General features: G+C 42.6%; 1 long non-coding RNA gene and 1 other non-coding gene across 2 annotated transcripts in view; both read right to left on the bottom strand.

Annotated features, from left to right (window-relative positions):
- Positions 1–22,181, bottom strand: part of LOC139686346 (uncharacterized) — a 403,335-nt gene that overhangs the window by 64,793 nt on the left and 316,361 nt on the right. The gene's annotated exons all lie outside the window — the stretch shown is intronic.
- TRNAS-GGA (transfer RNA serine (anticodon GGA)) lies at positions 21,021–21,096 on the bottom strand. The gene has a single exon. It is a non-coding gene; the product is annotated as a tRNA-Ser (tRNA).

Below are 22,181 nucleotides of genomic sequence, written 5' to 3'. Positions count from 1 at the left end.
AACTTGTCCCAAGAAAAAACAACCATTTTGCTCGAGTTATCTATTTCTTCCTGCTTAAAACTCTCCCCTTTCTCCGAGCAACACGAGAACGACTGAAGACGTCGGAAACATTAAAAGGCCCAAAAATATATAGACGCGAGGCACTCCAAAAACACTTCTTTCATTCACCGTGGCTCCCTCTCAATCGGAGGTTATCTTTCTTCTGCTACTCTCAGTCGCCCTTACGTCTCCGACTTCGCCTTTTCTTCTCTTTATAAAGAGGAAGGGACACCAGACGGGATTGGAGGAGGGGTGTCGGAAGAGAACTTAAGGCATGTAATCTCGTTGCGCACGTCTCGAACTCCCGCAGAGATAACCCACCAACCCCAGCCTTTGCCGAGCTTTCACTCCTCCCGAGTCCGCCCGACCGAAACCCCACCCTCGTTGCCCTCGCCAAATCCTCCTCTTCGCCCCTGCACTCAACATTCCTGCCGTACAGCGCGCCCACGTACCCCGCGGCTACTCTCTTCCATCTACCCCGCCCGTTTGCAGAGCGCCACCCGAGCCGACAGTTCCCCTCCTCCTCACTTTTCTTTCCTTGAGAGTGTCGTTCCCTCGACCGCCGCCACATCTTTCTCTCGAAAACGCGTTATCGCCATCTTGAGGGCCTTCGCTCCATCAATCCCTTTCACGTTCGTCTTGCCTCCCACTCTCGCACGCCCCCTCCCCCGCCGCTTCTCTCCCTCTCTCTCCCCCGCGGTATACCCCACCGAATTTTTCCCTCTCTCCAATCCACCACTTCGGTTTATATCTTCCCTCGCCCAGCTCCTCTCGCTCGCTCTCCCTTCCTCCTCTCTTATAAGTAAAGGCACTCATGCGAGCGATAAAAATCATCGGGGCACAATGAGGGTGAGGGTGGGTGGAACCGGTGGGGGCTTAAGGGCACGAGAGAGTCCCTCTCCGCTCTCTTCCTTCCCTCTCGGGTGTAAGTGCCGCCTCGCCGTATCCTTCCCAAACCCCACCCACCACCCGACCCACCCCCAGCATCACCTCCTCCGTGCTTCTTATAGTCATACCGCTGGGGGCCTAATGCAATTTAGAAATTACCTGTCAAAAACGTCATTTCCTCCGCCGGGTAAAAAATAAATGGTTGTACTCAAAAGGCTCGCGAACGGATACGGAGTCTTCTCGGACGCTCAGTCGTGACGGCCATTAGAACGGTTCTTTCAGGGACAACGTGATACGGCTTTTAATCTGATAGACTTCCTTACGTGTATTTGAGATCATTTTAACTCTAAGACGCGTTTAAGGCTATATGTCAAAGAAAAGTGAAGGAGATATATTAATGTAATTATCGCGGCTTCTCGTAAAGTGAACAATATTAGTTTTGTATTCTGAGTGAATAAAAAAATAGACGAGTCCATATTAGAAAGAACTAAAGCATTTTCAAACAAGACTGGAATTTCAGTAGATTATAGACTTCATGCAACAAATAAGCAAATCTTTTATGGCCTCATTTAAATATTATAATTTCAGATTACAGTAGAATTGAGAGATGAATGTTTGATTTTATGATAAACAAAGAAAAGATTGTTGCATCGTAGAAATGGTCCATTTTCCAAATTCACCCGTTATGAAATGAGAATATTTCCGCCTTCATAGAGGATGCAAAAAGCATTAGTACGACTAAGAATATTGGCACGAGGAAAAAATTCTCATTTGCTATTGCAATCAAGTCACAAACCACGCTATTGGTCTGATTAGCATTTTGAGTTATTTACACTGCATAAAAAATCCAAATTATCCCGAATGGAACTCAAATAGGGAATGGATATTGTGCCCGATAGTGGATTTTTTTCTATCTACGAAGAGTTTTGGCGCGAAATTGCCTCGCACGTCAAAATACCAATAACGCAAATACCAGTACCAATTTTAATTAAGAAAAAGTAGGGTAATACAGCTATTAATTCGTGGGAGCATGCTCAGAAGGTTTCATGAAACATTCAGCAAGATAATTATGTGGTCAAATCACATGTGTCCAATCATGTATTAAGATAATTCTTAGCATTACTGAAAGTGCTTTTTTGACAAAGGTACGTATATCGCATAACCCAGTTATTATGTAACACCTTGCTGGAAAAACATTCACGTCTGTACAACAAAATCAATTTTCATCTGTTATATTCACTACTATAGGATTAAACACTATTGCAATAATGTGATCGGAATTCCAAACAAATCCTCTCAAAACAGAATCGCAGAATTTAAAGCGTTTGATGCAGGGCACTTCATTCTCCTTCCCTCCCGCGCTACCGGGGTCATTTAAATTTGATCAGAATCCTCCCCGCAGAAACAGGGACGGGAGGAAATTAAAAAACCAGGGTAGGCACGGACATGACTCTAAAACCTCCCCTTCAACAGAGTGTCGGTGGGCTGCGTAGAAAATTAACACGCACGCACCCACTCTTCCACGCTGGAAAATAATTCCCAGGAAACGCAGACGATTGGGGCCACATAGTTGAGGGAGAGAGGCAAGGGGAGAATAGGGGAGGGGTGATGCTGTGGGAGATAAATGAGCGCAAAGAAGAATGGGGCAGAGTGAATTCGATGAATGGGAGAGAAAGCCGACGGAAGGGAAGAGTGATAGAGAGAGTGGGGTTTCGATAGCAACAGAATTCAGGGAAAAGGGGAGGGATCTTTGACGGATTGGCTGAGGGGGAGGTCATACAAGCATGATTAAAATGTACGCAGCTTGAGTGAAGAATTATCCGTGGATTAGACTTTGCTAAAAAAATGAAATTACACATAACCATACATATTATTTCAAAAAGAAGAAATCGTTAATAATATTGAATATCGACACTTGTCTAAAATAAACATTGGTGTTTTTAATATTAAATGAGGATAATGGAACGATTCTAAACACGAATGACTGCCGTATTTATTGCAAAAAGAACAATAGTTTTCGTGCTAGAGGTCCATCATTCTCAGCAGCACGTTAATCAATGGTTAGTAATTTATGTGAGGACTGGTCTGTTGTCCTGATTTAGTAATATCACATGATACACTCATTTTCGAAAGCGATGGAGACTAACGAGAATTTAATACGTGATCCATTAAGCACTTCATCAACCCCACTCAACTTAGTAAACTGAAAACAAAAATTAATGTTGGTATCATTTTTAAAATATCTTATACTTGCTGACATGACCATTCATTTAAACCCCCAATGAGGTGAAGTGAACATTTTTATAAACAGAAGCTACATCTGTGCAGCATTTATCAATATTATTGATGTAGTGCGGCTAAATGAAATACCGCAAGCCGCGAGACAATTTTCCACAACGATAGCACTGTCGGACCACAGCCGGACGGAAAGAATAATATCCGCAGGGAACCTTAGAATACGACCGACATGAATTTAGTGGAGCGGTATTTCCCGATTTTGTTGAGAGAGGGAGTCCGAGAATTTATAATTAAATATTTAAAACGAAGCGAGTGGAAATAAATAATGCATGCGGAAATGGAGTCGGGGAGAAAAAGAGAGAGAGAGAGAGAGAGGTAGCTGGTAGAGAGGGAGATTGTGACGGAGTAAGAACGTGAATTGTGAAGTGGCGGTGGACATGTCGAGTGCTGGAACCTTCGGCCATCGAGAAGGCCCCGAGTGGTGGAGTGGGAAGCGGTGCAGCAGATGCTGATGGAAGAGCGAAGACGGAATGCTGAATCGCAAGGAACAGCAAAGTGACCCAAAAGCCGCCTCGATTGCATAATAACAGGGTTTTTTTCGTTGAGGATTCATTGTGCCCCGGAGATCAGGAGGATTGGGAATTTGAAGAAGGCGGAGGAGGATTCGGAGGAAAAGCGGGGAGCTGGAAGAGCACCGACTGGGGAGAGGAGTGCCGCGGGATGGAATTCCATTTGAGGAGGACAGAAAGAGATCGAGTCAGGAAGAAGGAGCCAAAAACGTAGGTCCAACATGGGCTTGAACACATATTCGTGACCTCACCGCAATTTAAGATTTCTGTTGAACGCATTCGGCGCAAATGGAAAATAATGTACATTTTTTGGTATGTATGTCCATAAAAAAGGAAAGTTTAATAAAGTAAATTCAATTAGCGTCGCTCAGGATAAATATACGATACCTGTAATTCATTCATGCATTGTAAAAATGTTCAAAGCATAGGGTAATCTCAATTTTTCAGTTTTCCCTGGGAAATATTAGCATATCTTGTAAAATCTTAATTTAGCAATTATGATTTTTTTTCGTCTTGTTCTTCGGCTTCATTAAAGCGCTTTAAATTCTCACTATTCAACGCTTGATTTTGTTTTTCATTTCAATGAGTACATTTCGCAACATATAACTGACATTCCGAAAGCATTTGGAAAATAATGCTCTAACATTGTATATCCACAAATATGGAGAAACAGTGCCACAGGCAGAGATCTAATTTTAATGATCAAGTTTCAAAACTTTTATTCAAAAAAACAAATGTTTTTCGAGACTAATTACTTAGATAAAGTTTGAACTCTTGTGAGTTCTGAGAGTTATTACCTGTTGCCATAGAGTTAGAAATCTTAATTGTGGAAGAAAATCCAGGAAGGGAGTAAAAAGAACGTCCACATTGAATTAAAAGAAAGAAAGAGTCAGCATTGGGAATAACTCAAGGACAAAGAAGAATTGACTAAAAGAAAACCACGCATCTCCAAAAAAAAGACAATTTTCAAATATATCTCGGTATTGGTATTAAAATTAGCACTCCCAGAGTTTTTGTCCACAATCCTTGAAATTGTCGAGCAAATTGTTTTGATTGTGGCATTTCTTTCTTCTTACTGCTGCTTTAAATACCTTGGTGTGACAGATCTATCAGTTTTTTCAGGCTAAGACGAATATTAAGTCAAAGGGCGCTGGCTTTGATAGATTCAAGTCCCTGAAATTTATTTATCGAGCAAGTCAAGATAGCCTCCCAAAGTTTTCGTCGCTTCAGGTAGCATTTCGATATCCCTTTAGTACTTCTAGGTCAAATTTGATGGAGGGACAATCAGAGATCGTAATCCAAAAAACGTGCAATGGATGGCCCTTGAAATGTGTTCATATGCCTACAAGGTCCTTCGAGAACCACCTCAATAAGCGTAGACGCGAGTGGACTGGCACCACACTGACCCGAATGAAGGCTGGGAAGAGGGGCTTGCACTGTCAAGACCAAACTGGATGGCGCAGGCTGGGGGAGGGGGGAAAGAAAGGATGGGGAAGAGTGTCGGGCCATCGACGAGAGGTGGGAATATCCGAATCGAAACGTGGGGGATAGGGTGGAGGACACCCGCCGGGAGGAGAGAGAGAGAGAATGAGGGATGGACATGCCGGCTAGCGACGGGGGCGAGGGGAGAAGGCCAGGTCAAACTCGAGCGTAGGCGGGAAGGGGGGAGGGTGTCAAGGGATGGGGGAGAGGTCCGTCATTTGAGAACGGCCCACGTAGTGCCCCGGGGCAGAGGTCTTGGCCTCTCGGGGGCATCCGTGGCTACTTGACGAATGGTCGCCGGTGGTGAGCGAGCCAGGCTGTTTGGCCGCTGGGGAGCGGAGTGAGGGGGGGGTCCGCCGTCTGAGAATGTGGGCCCGGGGGCGGGGGTCGGAACGGGGAGGGCTCCCGGCGCGCGGCGTGTCTGTTTGGCGCTTTCGTTTAAGCCCAGGGGACGTGTGTGTGTGGGCGGGCAGGGGGATGAAAAATGTGGGGCGGAGAAACAATTGGGTCATCGGACGACTCGGCGTTCTTTTTTTCCATCCCAGCGAAAAATTAACACCGCGGGGCACAGCCCGCTGCACTCCATCCACCCAACCACCTACCTTCCCGGTTTCATACTTCAAACACTGTCGAATGAAAAATAGCACCGCTGGGAATAGGGGAGATCCTACGTGGCACATGAATTCACGTAGTACACGCCGGATCAACCTGTGTTAGTCCGAAATTCATAGGGCTCTACTAGCCGGAGGAATGGCTTTTTTAATGCGCGCTCTCTTCGTGTTACAGAAAGGAGAAAAAAAGGTTACGTAAAATTGCTGGAATTCTTATACTTTTATGTGGCCAAATGTAAGCTAAACTAGGGGGAAATATATCCATATATTTTTTCACTGCGGACAATCAAGTGCGCGTGTTTTTATTAGGTCAATTACTATTTTTTTTACAAAATACCGGGGGCCTAACGAAGAGTTTAACCCAAAATGCGGAAATATTGCGTTTCCAAGAATTTGGAGAATTCGATTGAAAATGAAGTTTGAAAACCACAAAGAAGTATGAATTTTAGAGATAAACAAACAGGACAGAATTGATGAAACGACGAATATTTTCCAACGCTAACCGGATACTAAAAAAAGGAAATATAATTAATTCCACTATAATCGCCTTAGAACTTAATGGCGTAGAGCAATAGCTCTAACGAAACACTATAAACCTTCCAATAATCGCAAGAATACCTTGGCATATAAATTATGCATGACCTGAACTCGTAGGCGATACCAAATCGTTTGGGAAAGGGTATAACTTAACATAAACCTTATTTTAAACTTCATTCAACGTGAGGAAAACCTTTAATATTACTCATTGTTTTATATTCTATGTAAATATTGAAGGCTGCTGAGCCTGATTATAGCATTACCGTTCAGTATGCTGCATCAGCCTGACCAGACTGATACTATATCAAGAGTGTTTGTCATTACAAATGGATAAGTGACGTACAATTTATATGGGCGGCCAAAAAATCTAGAAAATATATTAATCAGTTACGCAAATATTTTACTTCTTTATGAGGACAGAATGCCTAAAAATTTGTTTAAAATGTTCTATAGGTAATTTCCCTATTCATTTCATTGTACACTTAATATGCCATGAATTGATTGTTCTAAACTTATCATCTATTTTCAAAATTTTTTCACACTATATTTTTATGGATTACTTCCTAAACTGTCCAACGCAGTACAGAGAAGTAATTAATAGATAATGGAAATCTTTCACCTAAGAGAATAAAGGATTATCGATTTAGCTCAAACGCCTTCAATCCCTCATAAGGGTTCAATTCTCACGACGGAGAAATGGGAACGGTTAGTTCACTAAGAGGCCATCGGTTTTGTTCCCATGCCTCAGAGAAGGTCGGGCGCGAGGAGCGACATTTCTTTCCCTCCCGAATGAGATATGGAGTGAAATTTGCCCTAACTCACAAAATAAGAGACCCTTCAGCGAGCGCGACACTCGCGTCTACAAAGGTCAAAGATGAAAAATATCGAGACCATCGGAAGAAAATGACCGTGTTATAAGATAAAGCGGGGGAAAGGCACTTACGGGGTTTAGAGTTGGGGGGAAGCGAGGGAGAAGGGATGAAGGGCCAAGATGGGAGATGAGAAAGTCGTGGAGGGAAAGGGCCGTCGTGATCGGGAAGGGTGCGTGAGTGGAGGAGGGACAGGGTGGGCGAGCGAAAGGTCCGAGGCGAGGGGGGAAGTGACGGGGATAGGGAGACGCGGATGGAAGAGGGTGCGGGCGGGGGAAGAGGGTGCGGGCGGGGGAAGAGGGTCGGAGAAGGAATGGAAGAGGGAGCGCTGGCTGTAAAGATAAAAAGATGAATGCCAGGAGGGGATGTTCGGAGAGTTAGCCGGGTTAAGAAACGGGGATTTTTGCGAAAAGGGATTTAGGGACAGAAATGGCGTGCGGATGTGTATGTGTGTGTGTGTATGTGTGTGTGTGAGGGAGAGAGAGAGAAAGTGGAAAAACAGTTTCATCTCGAAGCCCGTTTCATTTTTCCGCTGTCTCTCACCTCAATGGGTCTCTGTCTTTCGTCCCTCACGACTCCCTCGCTCTCGTTTATTCCCGTGGCAAATATCCACTACCCAACCACCCTCTCCATTCAGCCTCCATTTTATGCTTGCTATATCTCTAACCGGCCCCGCCTCCTAACGCTAACCTTCCCACCTCCGTCCGCCGAAGGCATCTTCTTCTCCACCCCCTCTCCCACTTTCCGTCACCCACCATATCCCGAGCCGTCGGAACCTATGTCACCCATTCACTGCGAAGCCCTATTCCACCTATCTAACTGTCTCGTAGAAGTCCTCGCTTTACACCACTGTCCTCGCAGTCATTCTCGACTCTTTATTCCATCATCAAACATCGCTCTCTTTACCGTGTTCCTTCGAGTCCATTGCACGGAGGGCTCATTCGACCACTCACCCCGCACCGCCAGCAGGCCTTATCTTTCCTCATACATCCCCCCCTCCCTCCCATCCCTTTCCTCCACCCATTACGCATCCTCCCTCTCCTCGGCCTGCCTCGCACTTCATTTTTTTCCGGCGCCCGCATCACTACGACCCCTCCCCCCCCGGTCCGGCCCCTTTTTTTTATTCCCCCTTGACCCCTTCGCTTTACTGTCCCTGGGAAGGGTTACCTCTACGGAGCCTCACTTCCCCGTCAGATCTTATCACTGTCTTCCCTCAAGGAGACCTCCTCGAATACATTCGGCCCCTTTCTGCTGGGGCAGCAGTACTAGTCTCGTGCGCAAATGTCGGAAACGCACGAACTGAGCGATAGGCCGGAGATGTACTGTGTTTCTATTTGACGACAGAGGACTCCGACGGTTACGATAGAGATGAAGTTTCTCCTGACCTATTTCTATCATTTTGTGCATACACAAGTACACGCTTTTGGGACGAAAGTGCTCTCAGAAACCATCAAAAGCATGCAATTCAAGTCGCCTACCGAAATCCCAAAGTATGGGTTACAATTAAATATTCTGTTTGGTAATATTTTGTTCATTCCTGGTTCATAACGTGGTGAAACCAGAATAAACTCATGAAACAAACTCATTGGTAGAATTGTCAACATTTTGTCCGGGCTATTCTGCTAAATTTTACTAATTTTTTCATCTTTTTATTTTCCTTTTGCTCTTTGATGAATATGATGTTATCGCTCTGGTTCACATTAAAAATATTAGCTTTCTTGCCCCAAATATCTTAATTATAACTCTTAGGTCTTACTGTGTCATCTCTCAGTTCCAAAGATAAAATTATGAAGTCTCAGAAAAAACTGTTTTATGATATTGGGGCATATATTTCAGTTCCCTTCTGGAGGAAAAACTGAAACGAAAATATTTAAATTCTCTATAATCCGTTATTATTACCTCATTCTCTTAAAATTAAATAATTTTGGCAGCTTTAAACATTCACGAGCGCTTTAACGTATTGTGATTAAATGTACAAGTAACACTTAGCCAAACTTTTAATTATCTACTTTTATATAGGAACAGCAATTTTTTCATCGGGACAGATGTACATTCCGATTTATATTTTTAATTTCCTTCACATCAGAGCACCGAAAGTAGTTCATTAGAATCGCATTTAAACCTAGATTTCAACCGAAATGCCAGCAATTTGCCTTTGTTAAGCTCGCAATTTTCATTTGAGTGAATAATTTAGCATCAGAGAGTTTTTAAATGCAGTGATAAAAATAACAAAAAACATGCTTGCATTAATTGTTATGCGGGATAAACAAGAATCATGAACATTACCGGATTGGAGTTGACAAGTGAGAGATGTATTCTCATTTCACCTGACCCTGTCCTCATTTCGCCCTCATCCCTAAAGTGCGCCCTCCTCATCCCAATCCAACTCCACTCTCACCCTTTCCACCGCAGTCTATTCGGTCTCTGCCACCTCACTTCATCTTGTGACTTCCACCTTCAGTGTCTCTGCTTTTGCTCAGGCACGTTCCCTTTACACTTTCACTCCTCCTGCCCTTCTCCCTCTCCCCGTGTCTCCATCTCTCCCCATCTCCCTTCGTTCTCTTTATAGCCCTCGCACCACGACTCAGAGGCTTCCAGACATCCCTTGCCCCCTCGTTCTCCCTCCCGCCCAGACCGCCACCCTCCGGGCTGCCCTCCTGCCCAGAACCCTCTTCGCGTGAGCGCCAACCACTCCTTCCCCCGCTCCATCGTTAAATAACTCCCTTCCCTCGGCCATGTGTTCCTTTCATAAGTAATGGAGTCCCCAAAAGTCTCAGGACATCTTTGTGAACCCTCGGACGCGCTCTTATTCACGCCCTGGGAGAATTACCGTTTTAATCGGCTGCTCTTCATTTCAGTCTTAACTCGAGACAATCCCCCTCCCCCGCTTCCACACGGCGCCAATGGGCTTTTCATAACCGCTCCGCTCTAAACCCTTCTCCGTACTTCCTCTGTTTTCCACGGCTCTTCGAACGAAACCTTCCTCTCTATTCTCCTTTACTTAATTAACTTCATCGCCTTCCTTGTCTCGGTTTATCTCAAAGTTTATTATGGTGAAGTACCTAGCAGCGGTGGATCCTAGAAAGAGCCGAGGAAAAAACAATATCAATCAACTAGAGTCATTTTTGAATTTTTTCTCCGTTTCAGGATGAAGGTCACCATAGCTTACTTACGAAATTCTGTCAATCATTCTAGTCGTACTCGAAGGCTCTCATCAACTTTACAAGTCCTCCCTATTCAACTCAAACCATTACCCACAACGGTGCCACTTGCCGCCCATAAATTTCATCAAGTAATTTCATCTAATTTTATCAAGTCAATTTTTCCTTATCAAATTGAAACGAAATGAATAATGCTCACACATTAATACGAGACAAATATGAACACACGTAATCAATACATATTTAAATAACGAATTTACATTTTCGATGTTGTTTTTGCCCTGACTATCATGCGTTATTACAAACTCGTTAATTAATGTTCTTTCATTTTTGACATCACAAAAGTTGACAAATTAAAAAAAAAATTAAATGCCTAACTGCCCCATTTAACTATCAGTAATTATATCCTCCTTTGGGAGAATACAATGACCCAAATGGTGTTTAAATCATATTACTTGTTATTTTTTGAGACTGGAGAGAAAGATGTGACATTTATACTTTCCAAGTTTTGGTGTCATCTCTGTTATTTTCAACAGAAATGACGAGTTTTCCATTAATTTTCCATGAAAAAATGTACCACAAGAGTTGCAATTTAATAAATAACATTTCTACCCAATTTTTTCTCATCATTATAAAACGAAAACATTTTCTATTCTAAAAATTGTCTGTTTCAGCAACAAACGCTACGCCGAAGGCAAGGTTGCATCCGATTTTTGAAACTAAAAATATGAAAATTCTTATTGCGGTACACGAAATGCTTTCATTAACACTCAGCATGTAAAGTTGGAGCGGATTTTTAGCATTCAAAAATAACTCGAAGCACGATATTCCACCAATTTAAGTGTTCTATCGGATAAGGTTTCAATCGATGAGGGTATCTACATTCATGAAAAAAAAACGAGCACGCACTAATGGAAATTTATCTCGGACAAAATAATGATCCCAATTTCCCCATGGGAGCTGGAGAATCCGTAGTAACGATTTCCCGAAATAACACACACACACACATAGACAGACAGAGGGTCCTTACAAACTTCCTTCTCCCTTCCCGTTCCTCCCTCCCCCACTCCCATCTCCGCGCATATCCTTCATCCCGCAATGCGGTGAGCGACCACTCCAGTGCAACCTCGGGGCTGGAGTTCGGGGATCGATTACCTCCACTTTAACGACCCCTCCCCCCCCCCACCGCCAATGACTATCCACCTCGTATTTCCCGTTCTCATGAAATCTCTCTTAATATTCCCCATTCACTGCCGAAGGGCGATTCAGGGTGATTTCTTCTAAGCTGCACTCAATATTTTTCGCGAACTTTTCCTTCGCTCTCCTCTCATCCGCTTTCAATATTTCCACGCTAATTTTCTTCACCGATGCCATTTCTTGTGACCATTTTCTACATGCACCGTCGATAATTTTCTCTCCCTCACACTTTAATTTGGTTACTCAATCAGTTATAATAGCACGGTACGCGGATGGTGTTGTTCCATCAGTTTACTACCACAAAGTTTCAAGACAGAAAATCTTTTTCCTGGTGCGTCGAAATTAAAGAAATATGGGCATTTAAAAAGTTATTTGGTTGAAAATTTATTAATCCACACGTTTATGCATGCTATTAAATTAAACTAACACTTCTAACACTCTCCGACATCCGACACCAGGGATTCTATTGACTTCCATAATGCTGCTAAATTATGATATATGTAGTCTGGGATCAATTCATTATGATTCTATTCTCAAACATTTGTTTTACAGTTTAATTGAAACCATTCATGCTTTTCTTACACAATTTATCCGGTGACCAAATTTTCCTCGTGGTTTCGAAAATACAGTTTTTCCGGCTTTCTATGTCTAGCCCGAGTGATTTCCGCCGTTATATCGTAGGTGACTCAGATGCTCACTCGCCACTCGTCATATTTGAAAAACCGATATCGAGTTATACGAAGCCAAGGACACGAATTAGTGATGGATGGCCGGCACAGGAGACTGGAAATGGGATTAGAACGCAAAATTACACTTTTTTTTAACCTTGGCTTGACCTCGGACTAAAATGATCTCATGCGTAGGCAAATGATCAAAACAACCCTCGTTCTCTCCCCGGGAAGGAAGGAATGGGTATATTTATACGGAAAACCATTCCGCGAGCTTTTCTGGGCAAATTATAATTTTTGTCTGCAAACATATTCTAAACGAAAGTTTTGATAAATTAATTTATTCATGCAAATACGTTCATACTTGGGCATCTGGAAGAAAAGTTTTTGCTATATACATATCAAGTTCCACGATCCGTACTACAAGGATTTTACCACAGATCTAAATTTTTGATTTTTTTTCTATTTTTCATACCCTCAAAGCATAAATATGGAGGAGCTTTTTTATTATTTATTTATTTTGAGTTGCCAAAGTTTAAAGTGAAAACTATGAAACACGTTATGTGATTCTCCAGCGACCAATTCGATCTTGATGAGAGTTAACAGGGCTGGACCGCTGTTTGCCTGCCTAAAATCACCACTTCGTCTTCTTTCATTCCCTATTTTTTCCTCGATCAAAATTAATGTATCAAAAGCATTTTTCACTAAAGATAATCGTTAAATTCAAATACTGCATTTCATATTATTATTGTTTTTCTCTTACAATTAGACAGTTGTCTACATTTTTTTAGAATTTTCATTTTATAACGACTGCCGATGTCCTTTAAAACTCTAGAGCAAGAGTAATACCTTTGCAAAGTTAGACAAAACACCGTGCTGTGCAAAACTGATAAGCAACCTTTCGCTCCTGACTTTCACAGCACTTGTACCCGCCAAGTCTTTTCGCCTTTCATCTATTGGAGGTCCGTCTCCAAATCCTGCTCTACCTTTCAACACACATCATTCCTCGTGAGAATCCACGATCAAACAAGTGATGCGTAGAAGCCTGTCTAATCCATGGAAGCAAGAGCATGGCGTGATACCCGAGGTAAGAAGGGAAAGACGACATGATATCCCGAGAAAAAAACGGTGAAAGTCAACGAGAGAAAGAAGGAGCGATTGGGGGGGGGAGAGAGTGGGAAGGGAGGTTGAGAGGAAATAGATCGCGGTTCGTTGATCGTAAGGGAGGAAGGGAAAGACATCTTCGGTCGCTCTGAGCGGAGGACGTGGGAAAGGGAGCGGAAGATAGTGGAGGGAATGTATGTGGCTGGGGAGGAACGCGAGGGTAAACTGAGTGGGATTCGATGACTTCTTTCACCATTTGCGAGAGATAAGGGGAGAGATTGGTGGAGAGACTCCGATATTCCCTATCTCCTCCTCTTCCCTCACGCTTTCGCATTTGCCTTCGATGATGCGGTATGTTGGAAGAGTGGGCATGGCTGGAGAGGCAGGGAACGGGCAGCGAAAGAGAGGGAGAAATTGCTGAGGGGAAAGAGAGGGGGGTCGGAGATCGGAATTAGCGGGTGCAATGACTGGAAAAGGGGTTAAAAGGAAGGTTACGAGAGTAAGGGAGTTGGTGAAGGCTGGATTGCTTGCGTGGATATGACGTCTTCCCTGGAGATTTAGAACCAGAATACTCACGCACTCAAACTTGCTCTCCCCATCTCTCTCTTTCTCTCTCTCTACATCTCATGGGTACCTGTTTCATCAAATCCCGCTCGCTCAAACCTAACTAAGCCACTTAGTCTTGATGAAGCCAATAGACACAGTTTATAACAAGGATAACTGTTTCATTCAGCATCTGCAATATAATCTGGGAACTTTCTACAATAATGATGATTTTTACATGGAATTTAGAAGGTTTAAATAAAAATTTCAAGATGTAAAATTAAATATCACGACTAAAAAAAACGTCAGTTAAAGTTAACGTCTTTGAATTAACGACTCTATATAGGGCAGACAAAATGATCATTTTCTTTTTAAGAAACTACCAAACAACTGGTAGACATATGCCGTTCTGCTTGTGTAGACAGGTGAAATCGATATATTTTGACAAATTTATTTCACCTACGACAGTTATGCGTTAATTAATGTTAATTAGCGTTATCATATTAATGCCTTGAATCAATGTTGAAAGGTCAATGTCAACATTTCTTACCTTTAATTGATATCTTTTTCTATTTCATCATGTAAAATACTGTTTCCAGCAATCTAAGTAAGCATTTCGGAGAGATTTAAACATTCAAATAAACAACAATATTTTCCGAGACGAAATGCGCGAGTGCTATGGCAGTAATTTGGATCCCTTACAAATATTTTTCAAAAAATAAATGCGTGGGTCCATCTATGCACGAGATGAAAAAAGCTTGGAGTAAAAAAACTGAGATTTTTAAAAGGATAAGGGTTGGTTAAAAAATATTTCGCATTGAGAGAGAGAGAGATAAAGGAAGGGCTTGGCGGAGAGAAAAGCCAAAGGCGACGGAGGGTTTAGGCTGAAGGGAACCGTGCGAGAGGAATAGGGAGTTCGGGCTCGATTCTGGGGGATTTGTTCGAAGGCGCTCGGGGGAATAGTTTGCATTGGAGTGGAGGAGGAACTGAGGGAAAGGAGGGAGGACGGGACGGGTGGGTGCTCGTCTGTATGGAGATTGACCCGGAGAGCGCTGTAGGAGGAGGAGGGAGGAAGAGAGAGAGAGAGTGAGAGGAGGGGGAGCGGTAGAGGGAGACATGGGCACCAAGGAAAGCGGTGGCGAGCGTGGGGGGCACCCCAAACAATCCTCGAGAGAGAGATTATTGCGCAATGGGCGCTGCTCCGTCGGAATCGAGGCCCGGCTGAGTTTGAATGGTCGGACGCCATCGGATCCCCCAGGGTGAGGCGGGGATTCAATCACAGGTGGGGGGACGGGGGAGGGAGAGAAAGAGAGAGGGAGGACTCGCGAGCGAACGCCACCGCCTCAAACCCCTCTGCCCCGGCTCTTTCACGCTCCGGCCGCCCATCCCCTCTTCCCCCCCCCCTCCCCATCATCCCAAGCGAGTCCTTGAGGAAGGTGCGCGCGTATATGATTAACTTTGGAGCGCGAGAATACCTTTCTGATTGGTGGTTTTAAGCACACGGGCTGGAAATTTTATCCTCCGCGCTCTTTCCCCTTCCCCCTCCCACATGGCTTGATTTACGCACGGCTGTAGAGCGAGGCGAAATGAGATTGTACCGCATGATTGCATCTCCACCCGGAGTAAAATTTGATTGACGGTAAAGTTGTTTAAAAGTCGTGAGATAAATCCTCATTTCTGGAATTATTTTTAAATTAAAAGGTCCACCATGCTTAATGCGGGGTATACAGTTGGCAGAGGGATATTTTACTTAAAATCAAATCAAACGGCGAATGCACACAAGACTCGCTGGCATGGAATTGCCTCTCGGGCGAACTAGAAATTGAAGGTAACCAGATTTACTTCATCGAATATGGGAATTTTTCTTCTTTCTACGCTTGTACTGTCACAAGCAGCTTGCCTCTCTGCTTGCCTTTGAAGTAGGGTCCTGATCATTGAGCTTCCGCTGATTATTCTATTGTAGAGCAGTGTAAGGGCTGTCATGATGCAGCTGAAAGAGTCTGCATATGTGAGAAAGAAGAAAAATCAATAGCTAAATTATATTTTTATAATGATAGCTAAATTATTAGCGTTATACAGTTATGTCAAGGAAAACTAGGCTTTAAAGATTTAATTATGTTATTTGGCAGCTATGTTAGAGAGACACACTTATAAGGGTATCAATTCTTTGGGAAGAAAAGTATATATTTCAGTGGAAATAATTTTCGACAGTTATTTTAGTATCGGTATGTCTAGGAATGTGTATTTTATCGATACTTAGAAAATATTCCTCAATATAATATCAGTGATTTCATTTTGATTCGAGGAAAGCTATTCTTCGATTTCGTTGATATGGATATTTGCCAATTGGATTAGCTTTTAGCCAAATTGAATTAGTTTAAAACTTTCCGGCTCAAGCTCCATCCAAAAGTTTATTTCAAGCATGTTTACAAAAAAGGTAAATATTTCAGCCCGACATTCGAATTATATCAAAAAAGACAAACAATGTAGCAAAAAGACAGCAAACATGTCAACTTGGGAGAAAAATGTATTTCCCTGAATAAACCGATGTATACGTCCATTTGTTTACCGAATTTCGCAGGCGTCTGGAGATCAAAGCTATTGGCTACCAACGCATAGAAAGTATTGAATGGCCAAGAAAAATTCTCAGTGAACAGAGGAAAAATTCCGTACGTTCAAATCTCGATCATTTACATTTTCCGACTCTCATATTTTTACTAAAACGTCGGATTCCACTTGAACTCCTCCGAAAGGACACGCCCGTGATGAAAACACAAGCACAAAAGAGGGCGAGCGGTGGGGGAAGGGCGTCGGAGTACTGAGGGAGTGAGTGCGAGTGAGTGAATGGGGAGGTGGGAGCCGGGGAGTGGAGTGGGCGAAGGAAAGAGAAACAGGAACACTGGCGTCCGCGCGGCATCGCAGACTCACGGGAGCGTTTAGACGTTCAATCCGGCGGCACCCACCCTCCCCGCCCCAACCAATGCGGGCCAATTAAAAGCACGAATCCGAGTCGAAATCGGATTAGCATCCGGGTTCTGGAGGGCGCGAAGGGACGGAGGGGGAGGGTAAAGAGGGGGAAGGGGCCCGGGGGGGGAGAGGTGAGTTTGTGTGTACGCAAAGGAGAAGAGAGGGCGGGGCGATGAACGGCGTGGATGGAGTGAGAGAGGGCGAGAAGAATCGAGGCGGGGGAAGGGTAGGGAGAGGGTACGGCTGTATTCGTGGAAAAGGGGAGAGAGTGAAGGGAGGCCTTTTCACTACGTAGAGAAAGGGAGGATGTGAAAAAAATGGCAAGGAGGAGGTTGATATCGAATGATGCGTCGGCAATTGAATTAGGCTCCAAATCGCGCACAGCTTCACCTCACATCATCCTCCTCCCGCTCTTCCCCTGCTCTCCGGCCGACCCTCCCCCAAACACCCTCGACGCTCATCACGTCACCCACTTCGGAGAACCTTCCACACCCACGCGGCAGGTGGAGGGGCGGGGGATAGTCGAGGGTAAAAAGTAAATCCTCCGCGACTCGGCACTCTCCCCAACCCCCGACCGACACGGCTCCCCATATATGTACATATGCACGCACGCACACATTTCGCACACCCTGCCACTCACCCTTTGCCTCATGCTTTACACCCGTCTGTCTCTCCCTCGATTCCTCTCCCTCTTGCGCGCGCTTTCTCTCTCCCTCTCGCTCGCTCGCTCGCTCTCTACCGCACCGCGACGGTTGACTTTCGGAAGTGACAGAATTAGAAAATGAGAGGAGTCAGGAAGGGAAAGAGAGCCCGAGAGTTCCCGGGATCGGAATACAAGTCAGAGGCGGTGAGGGGTGTTTTAGGATCCGTGCGCTCGAGTGTGGAGGGAGCTGGGGAATTGGAGGGGAAGGGGTGGGTGAAACGGTTCCCATGTTTTTCGGTGGAAGGATAAAGGAAATGCGAACTGGAATTCGTGGAGGGGAAAAAAGGGACAGTCTACGATGTCTATATAAATATACATTTATTTTACCGTCCTCGGATAAGAAAATTGCCTGTGCTAGTACTCATATTTGAATAGCATTATGCCACGGCATACCAATAGACGTGCAATATCACGGGTCAATATGCATTATATTAAAAGCAAAGCAAACGATGCGCTAACTAACGGACTGTATCATATCCTGAAAGCTATATTGAAAGCTATAGTAAAAGATAAATTTAAAAATAACAGATAGTATCATAATATTTATTCTAAATTGATACTTATGTTACCGAGCACAAAATAATTCCCCCAAAAGAATGCCTATCGATTAATAGTGATCTATGACTCCATTTGAATGGTCGCAAACCATTGTATCACAAGAAATTTGGTTTCGTTACACTGTCTCATTCGTTAGTGAATGTTTAAGGATGAATTTACGGTGAAATAAAATAAGAAGACACTTGAAAAGGAAGGGGTTTATTTGAATGTTTTTACCTTATTAGGTAATGAACAAGAAATATATATGAGAGATTGCCACATTAGCGTTTTTAGCTCACGCAAAGTGATACTTATCATATGAGGCTATTTCATCCAAGAGCTTTGATTATTCAATTACGGATGACTCGCGGTGACATCAATAATGAGACGCAGTTCAATGGACAACTGCGGCATATTAATTTTACCTCGCGGGATATTGCGCAGGGATACTACCAAAAATTTTGAAGCTTCAAAAAATGGAGATCAAGCGCCGTGTGAAGGGATTGAAACACTGATTATTTCGCCTACTCACTCACCATCTAGGTGCTCATTGATGGTGCAGCATTTGATGGGCGCGGTACAAACAATATGATAGACGAAATGCCGAGAGAATCCAAAAGATTGGTTTCAGATTTATGAAAATTAGATCGAGCACGAGTTTGGTTACAGATGCCTTTTAAAGGATTCATATGTAAAAGTTACTTCTTATCTACAACTATAACAGAAGGCAATGACTTCAATAATTTCCCGCTATTTATTGAAAAAATCACAAGAGTTCCTCTTTCACGTCAAAAGTCCGCGGGATCATCCAGATAGGTTTTTAGTGTCTGTTGACATTTTTTTTAAGAGATAAAAGCTTTTTTCACGTTGGAGAAAGCTGACATGAGCATGCTTTAGGATGTAGCGAGGAAATGAATTACTGAATAGAAAATGATAGTAGAGCTGAGATGAATTTTGTTGACAGTTTGCTAAATACTAGGAAGATAAATGAAAGGTAAAACATGTTCACTTCGAAGAATTACGACGGAATTCAATTACTCAGACCCAATTGGTATTCATGTAACAAATTAATCTCAGTGTACATTTTTTTCATTCATAAGAACTAATAACAGGTGCAAAATTTTGAAAAAATATTAATGATATTGAATGCCATTAGAGGGCAGATAATATGAATATATAGAAGAATATATATCAGAAGCAATAAATGAAAATTCGTTTTCCTAGAAATTTAAAAAATTCCAAGTAATAAAGCTTCCTTTATTTAATCTAAGATAAATAATTAAAAATATTATATTTATATCGATCAATTAAGTTTTTCCTCGTATACAAAGCGATTATCTCAAAAGAGGTGCATTACATTTAAAAAATGCATTCACAAAATAAAATAATTTATTTCCCATGCTATGAATTAGGTGAAAAGAGAATATTTTTCACCAATATCATGAGTTCTCCTTGAGATACAACATCTCTTAACTTCATTTGAACTCGTTTCCATCAATTAGCCAAAGATAAATATTTGAAAACTCAACAAGTGTTAGATTATTCAAATTACTAATAAAATAAAATTCACTCACCGTATCAGTCAATATAAAATTTTGTTTTCATTGCACTCGTGTACGAGAGAAGGTAACTGAAAGACCTTTGACAAAATGTTCCGCCCAATTTTGTGATACACCAGTCCTCCAAAGAAACAGGAGTGGCGAGTTGGGACGCTGGGTTTAGGGGCAGGCGACAAGAAGCGAAGGCAAGGGCAACATTTTGGAAAACCAAAGAGAAAGAAACGGCCCTGTCTCTTAAATGGCTTTATCACTCGTGTGCCGAAGTGGCCATCAAATCACAACGTATACACACTATAAAGAGGAGAGTTAAAATAAACGTTGTAAAATACGTGTGATGACTGCGACCGCCAAAAAAATAGAAATGAAAATTCTCTCCACGAACATTTCTCCTAATTCCCTTCCTTTCGAATTCTCGGCCCGTTCTCTTTCTCTCCGTACACATTGCCGCAGCCTTCCCCTTTTTTATTCTTTCCTTCATTCCAACTCCTAACCTCTCCACTCCCATCTCGCCCGTCCTTGGTAAAGCGCAGGAAATGAAACGACAATCCCGACGATTTCCACCAATTCGCACGTCCTTCCGATCTTTTCAGCAAAACGCGGGGAGGGGAGAAGTACCGGGAATCGTTTCACGAAATGTATTCAGCCAAATGAATTTGTTTCGAACTTTTATGTACCTTGAGGATTCGATTGGAGTGGGAAAAGGTACACCGAGAGAGAGGAAGAGAAAGGGAGTCAAAATGAGAATTATGAGGGTGGAGGCAATGTGGAAAGTAGAGTGCTACGGTTTTTTGCGAGGGATAAGCCATTGTGCCATTATGAATTCCACGGCGTATGGCGCTGCGTAAAGCTAGGGCTTTTCCTGAAAAGTGTTTGTTTGTCAAAAGCAGGAGGGTTGTTTCACTAAATATAAATGCGATCGAATCGGTGAGGAAACGGAACAAGTTAATCAATCAAGGAACATTTGATGATGTTGGGGAGGATTTCTTTTCTCATCTCATGCGCCTGCCTCGTGAATTAGAAACTTTATGACTATGTCTTCCCTGACTCCATCCCGAAGCTTTCCTTGCCACAACAGCTTTCAGAAGAAAACATGTAAAAATATTTTCAATTTTTCCGTAGTGTGGATGGGAACAAATGCTCCATGAATTCGATACTAAAATATGTAGTGAATTCATGGATAATTCGTATATATATAAAAACACGCACACACACATATATACATTTATATGTATATATATATATATATACAGAAACATATATAAGGAAAAAGGGATAGGAACACGTATAAAGGACGAACACAATAGAGGTGGGGAAGGCGGAATCGAACGGATCACAAGAGTAAAAATATCTCCTCAACCGGGACTCGAACACCGGATCTTTCCACTTTCCGGGCGGATGCTCTTAACCACTTGAGCTATCGAGGATATGTAATTTACCCTGAGATCCGTGGGTCTTATATGTCGCCAAGCGCCCCGATTCTTTAGCCAAGAGATGGCGTCAGGGGGCTGTTTCACCCACCAAAGGAGAAATAGACAATACACAAGAGGAAAGGCCGTGGTTAAGAGCATCCGCCCGGAAAGTGGAAAGATCCGGTGTTCGAGTCCCGGTTGAGGAGATATTTTTACTCTTGTGATCCGTTCGATTCCGCCTTCCCCACCTCTATTGTGTTCGTCCTTTATACGTGTTCCTATCCCTTTTTCCTTATATATGTTTCTGTATATATGAGTATTTATTCGCCGTTTGGCGGGATTTCGTGTTTGAATGTGTATATATATATATATATATATATATATATATATATATATATATATATATATATATATATATATATATATATATCCTGGGAAACCACATAACCGGCACAGGGAAAGTAACTGGCCCCCCTACCCTGATGTGTGAATTTCACATGCCGTTGGGCTACCAAACCGACCTTTGGATTGACTACTGTTTTTATGGTTATCTATAAACCAATCATAAACAATTAAAAATAATTTGAAAGAAGATTCTTTCATTGGAAATCATAATGGTTCTATATGTATGCTCTGATTTCCGGAAAAGATATGAGCTGTGAATTATTTATTCCACAATTAACGTTGTTTTTTATTTAACGCGCATGCATACGTAAACTTTTTATCGACTCAAAAAGACTAAAAAGGCAAGTCAAACGACAATATATTTACGTTCAATTAACGTTTTGTATGGGCACTATCTTAACGCGCCTATACCTTTTGTCCTTGCTTAAAAATGCACAACCAAATAACCACGCACAAATCCACCAACATAATGGTTTTGAATAATGTGGAGCAATATACGTGGTATAATGGCACTGAACTTGAACGGGAAAATAATAAATCAAATTGGTCATTTTATAACTACTGAGTCATTACTTTTCAAAACTGAAATTTGGAAATCGAATTTGGGGGTCCCAAAAATTTTGCACAAGATCGGTGCTCGTTTTTCTATTTCCCAGAAATAAAATCAGTTTCAAACATAAATAAACAGGAATTTT

This window comes from Hetaerina americana, unplaced genomic scaffold (genome assembly GCF_022747635.1).
Source record: "Hetaerina americana unplaced genomic scaffold, ioHetAmer1.1.p SCAF_1, whole genome shotgun sequence".
NCBI lineage: Eukaryota > Metazoa > Arthropoda > Insecta > Odonata > Calopterygidae > Hetaerina > Hetaerina americana.
This window is presented reverse-complemented; position numbering and strand designations above follow the sequence as displayed.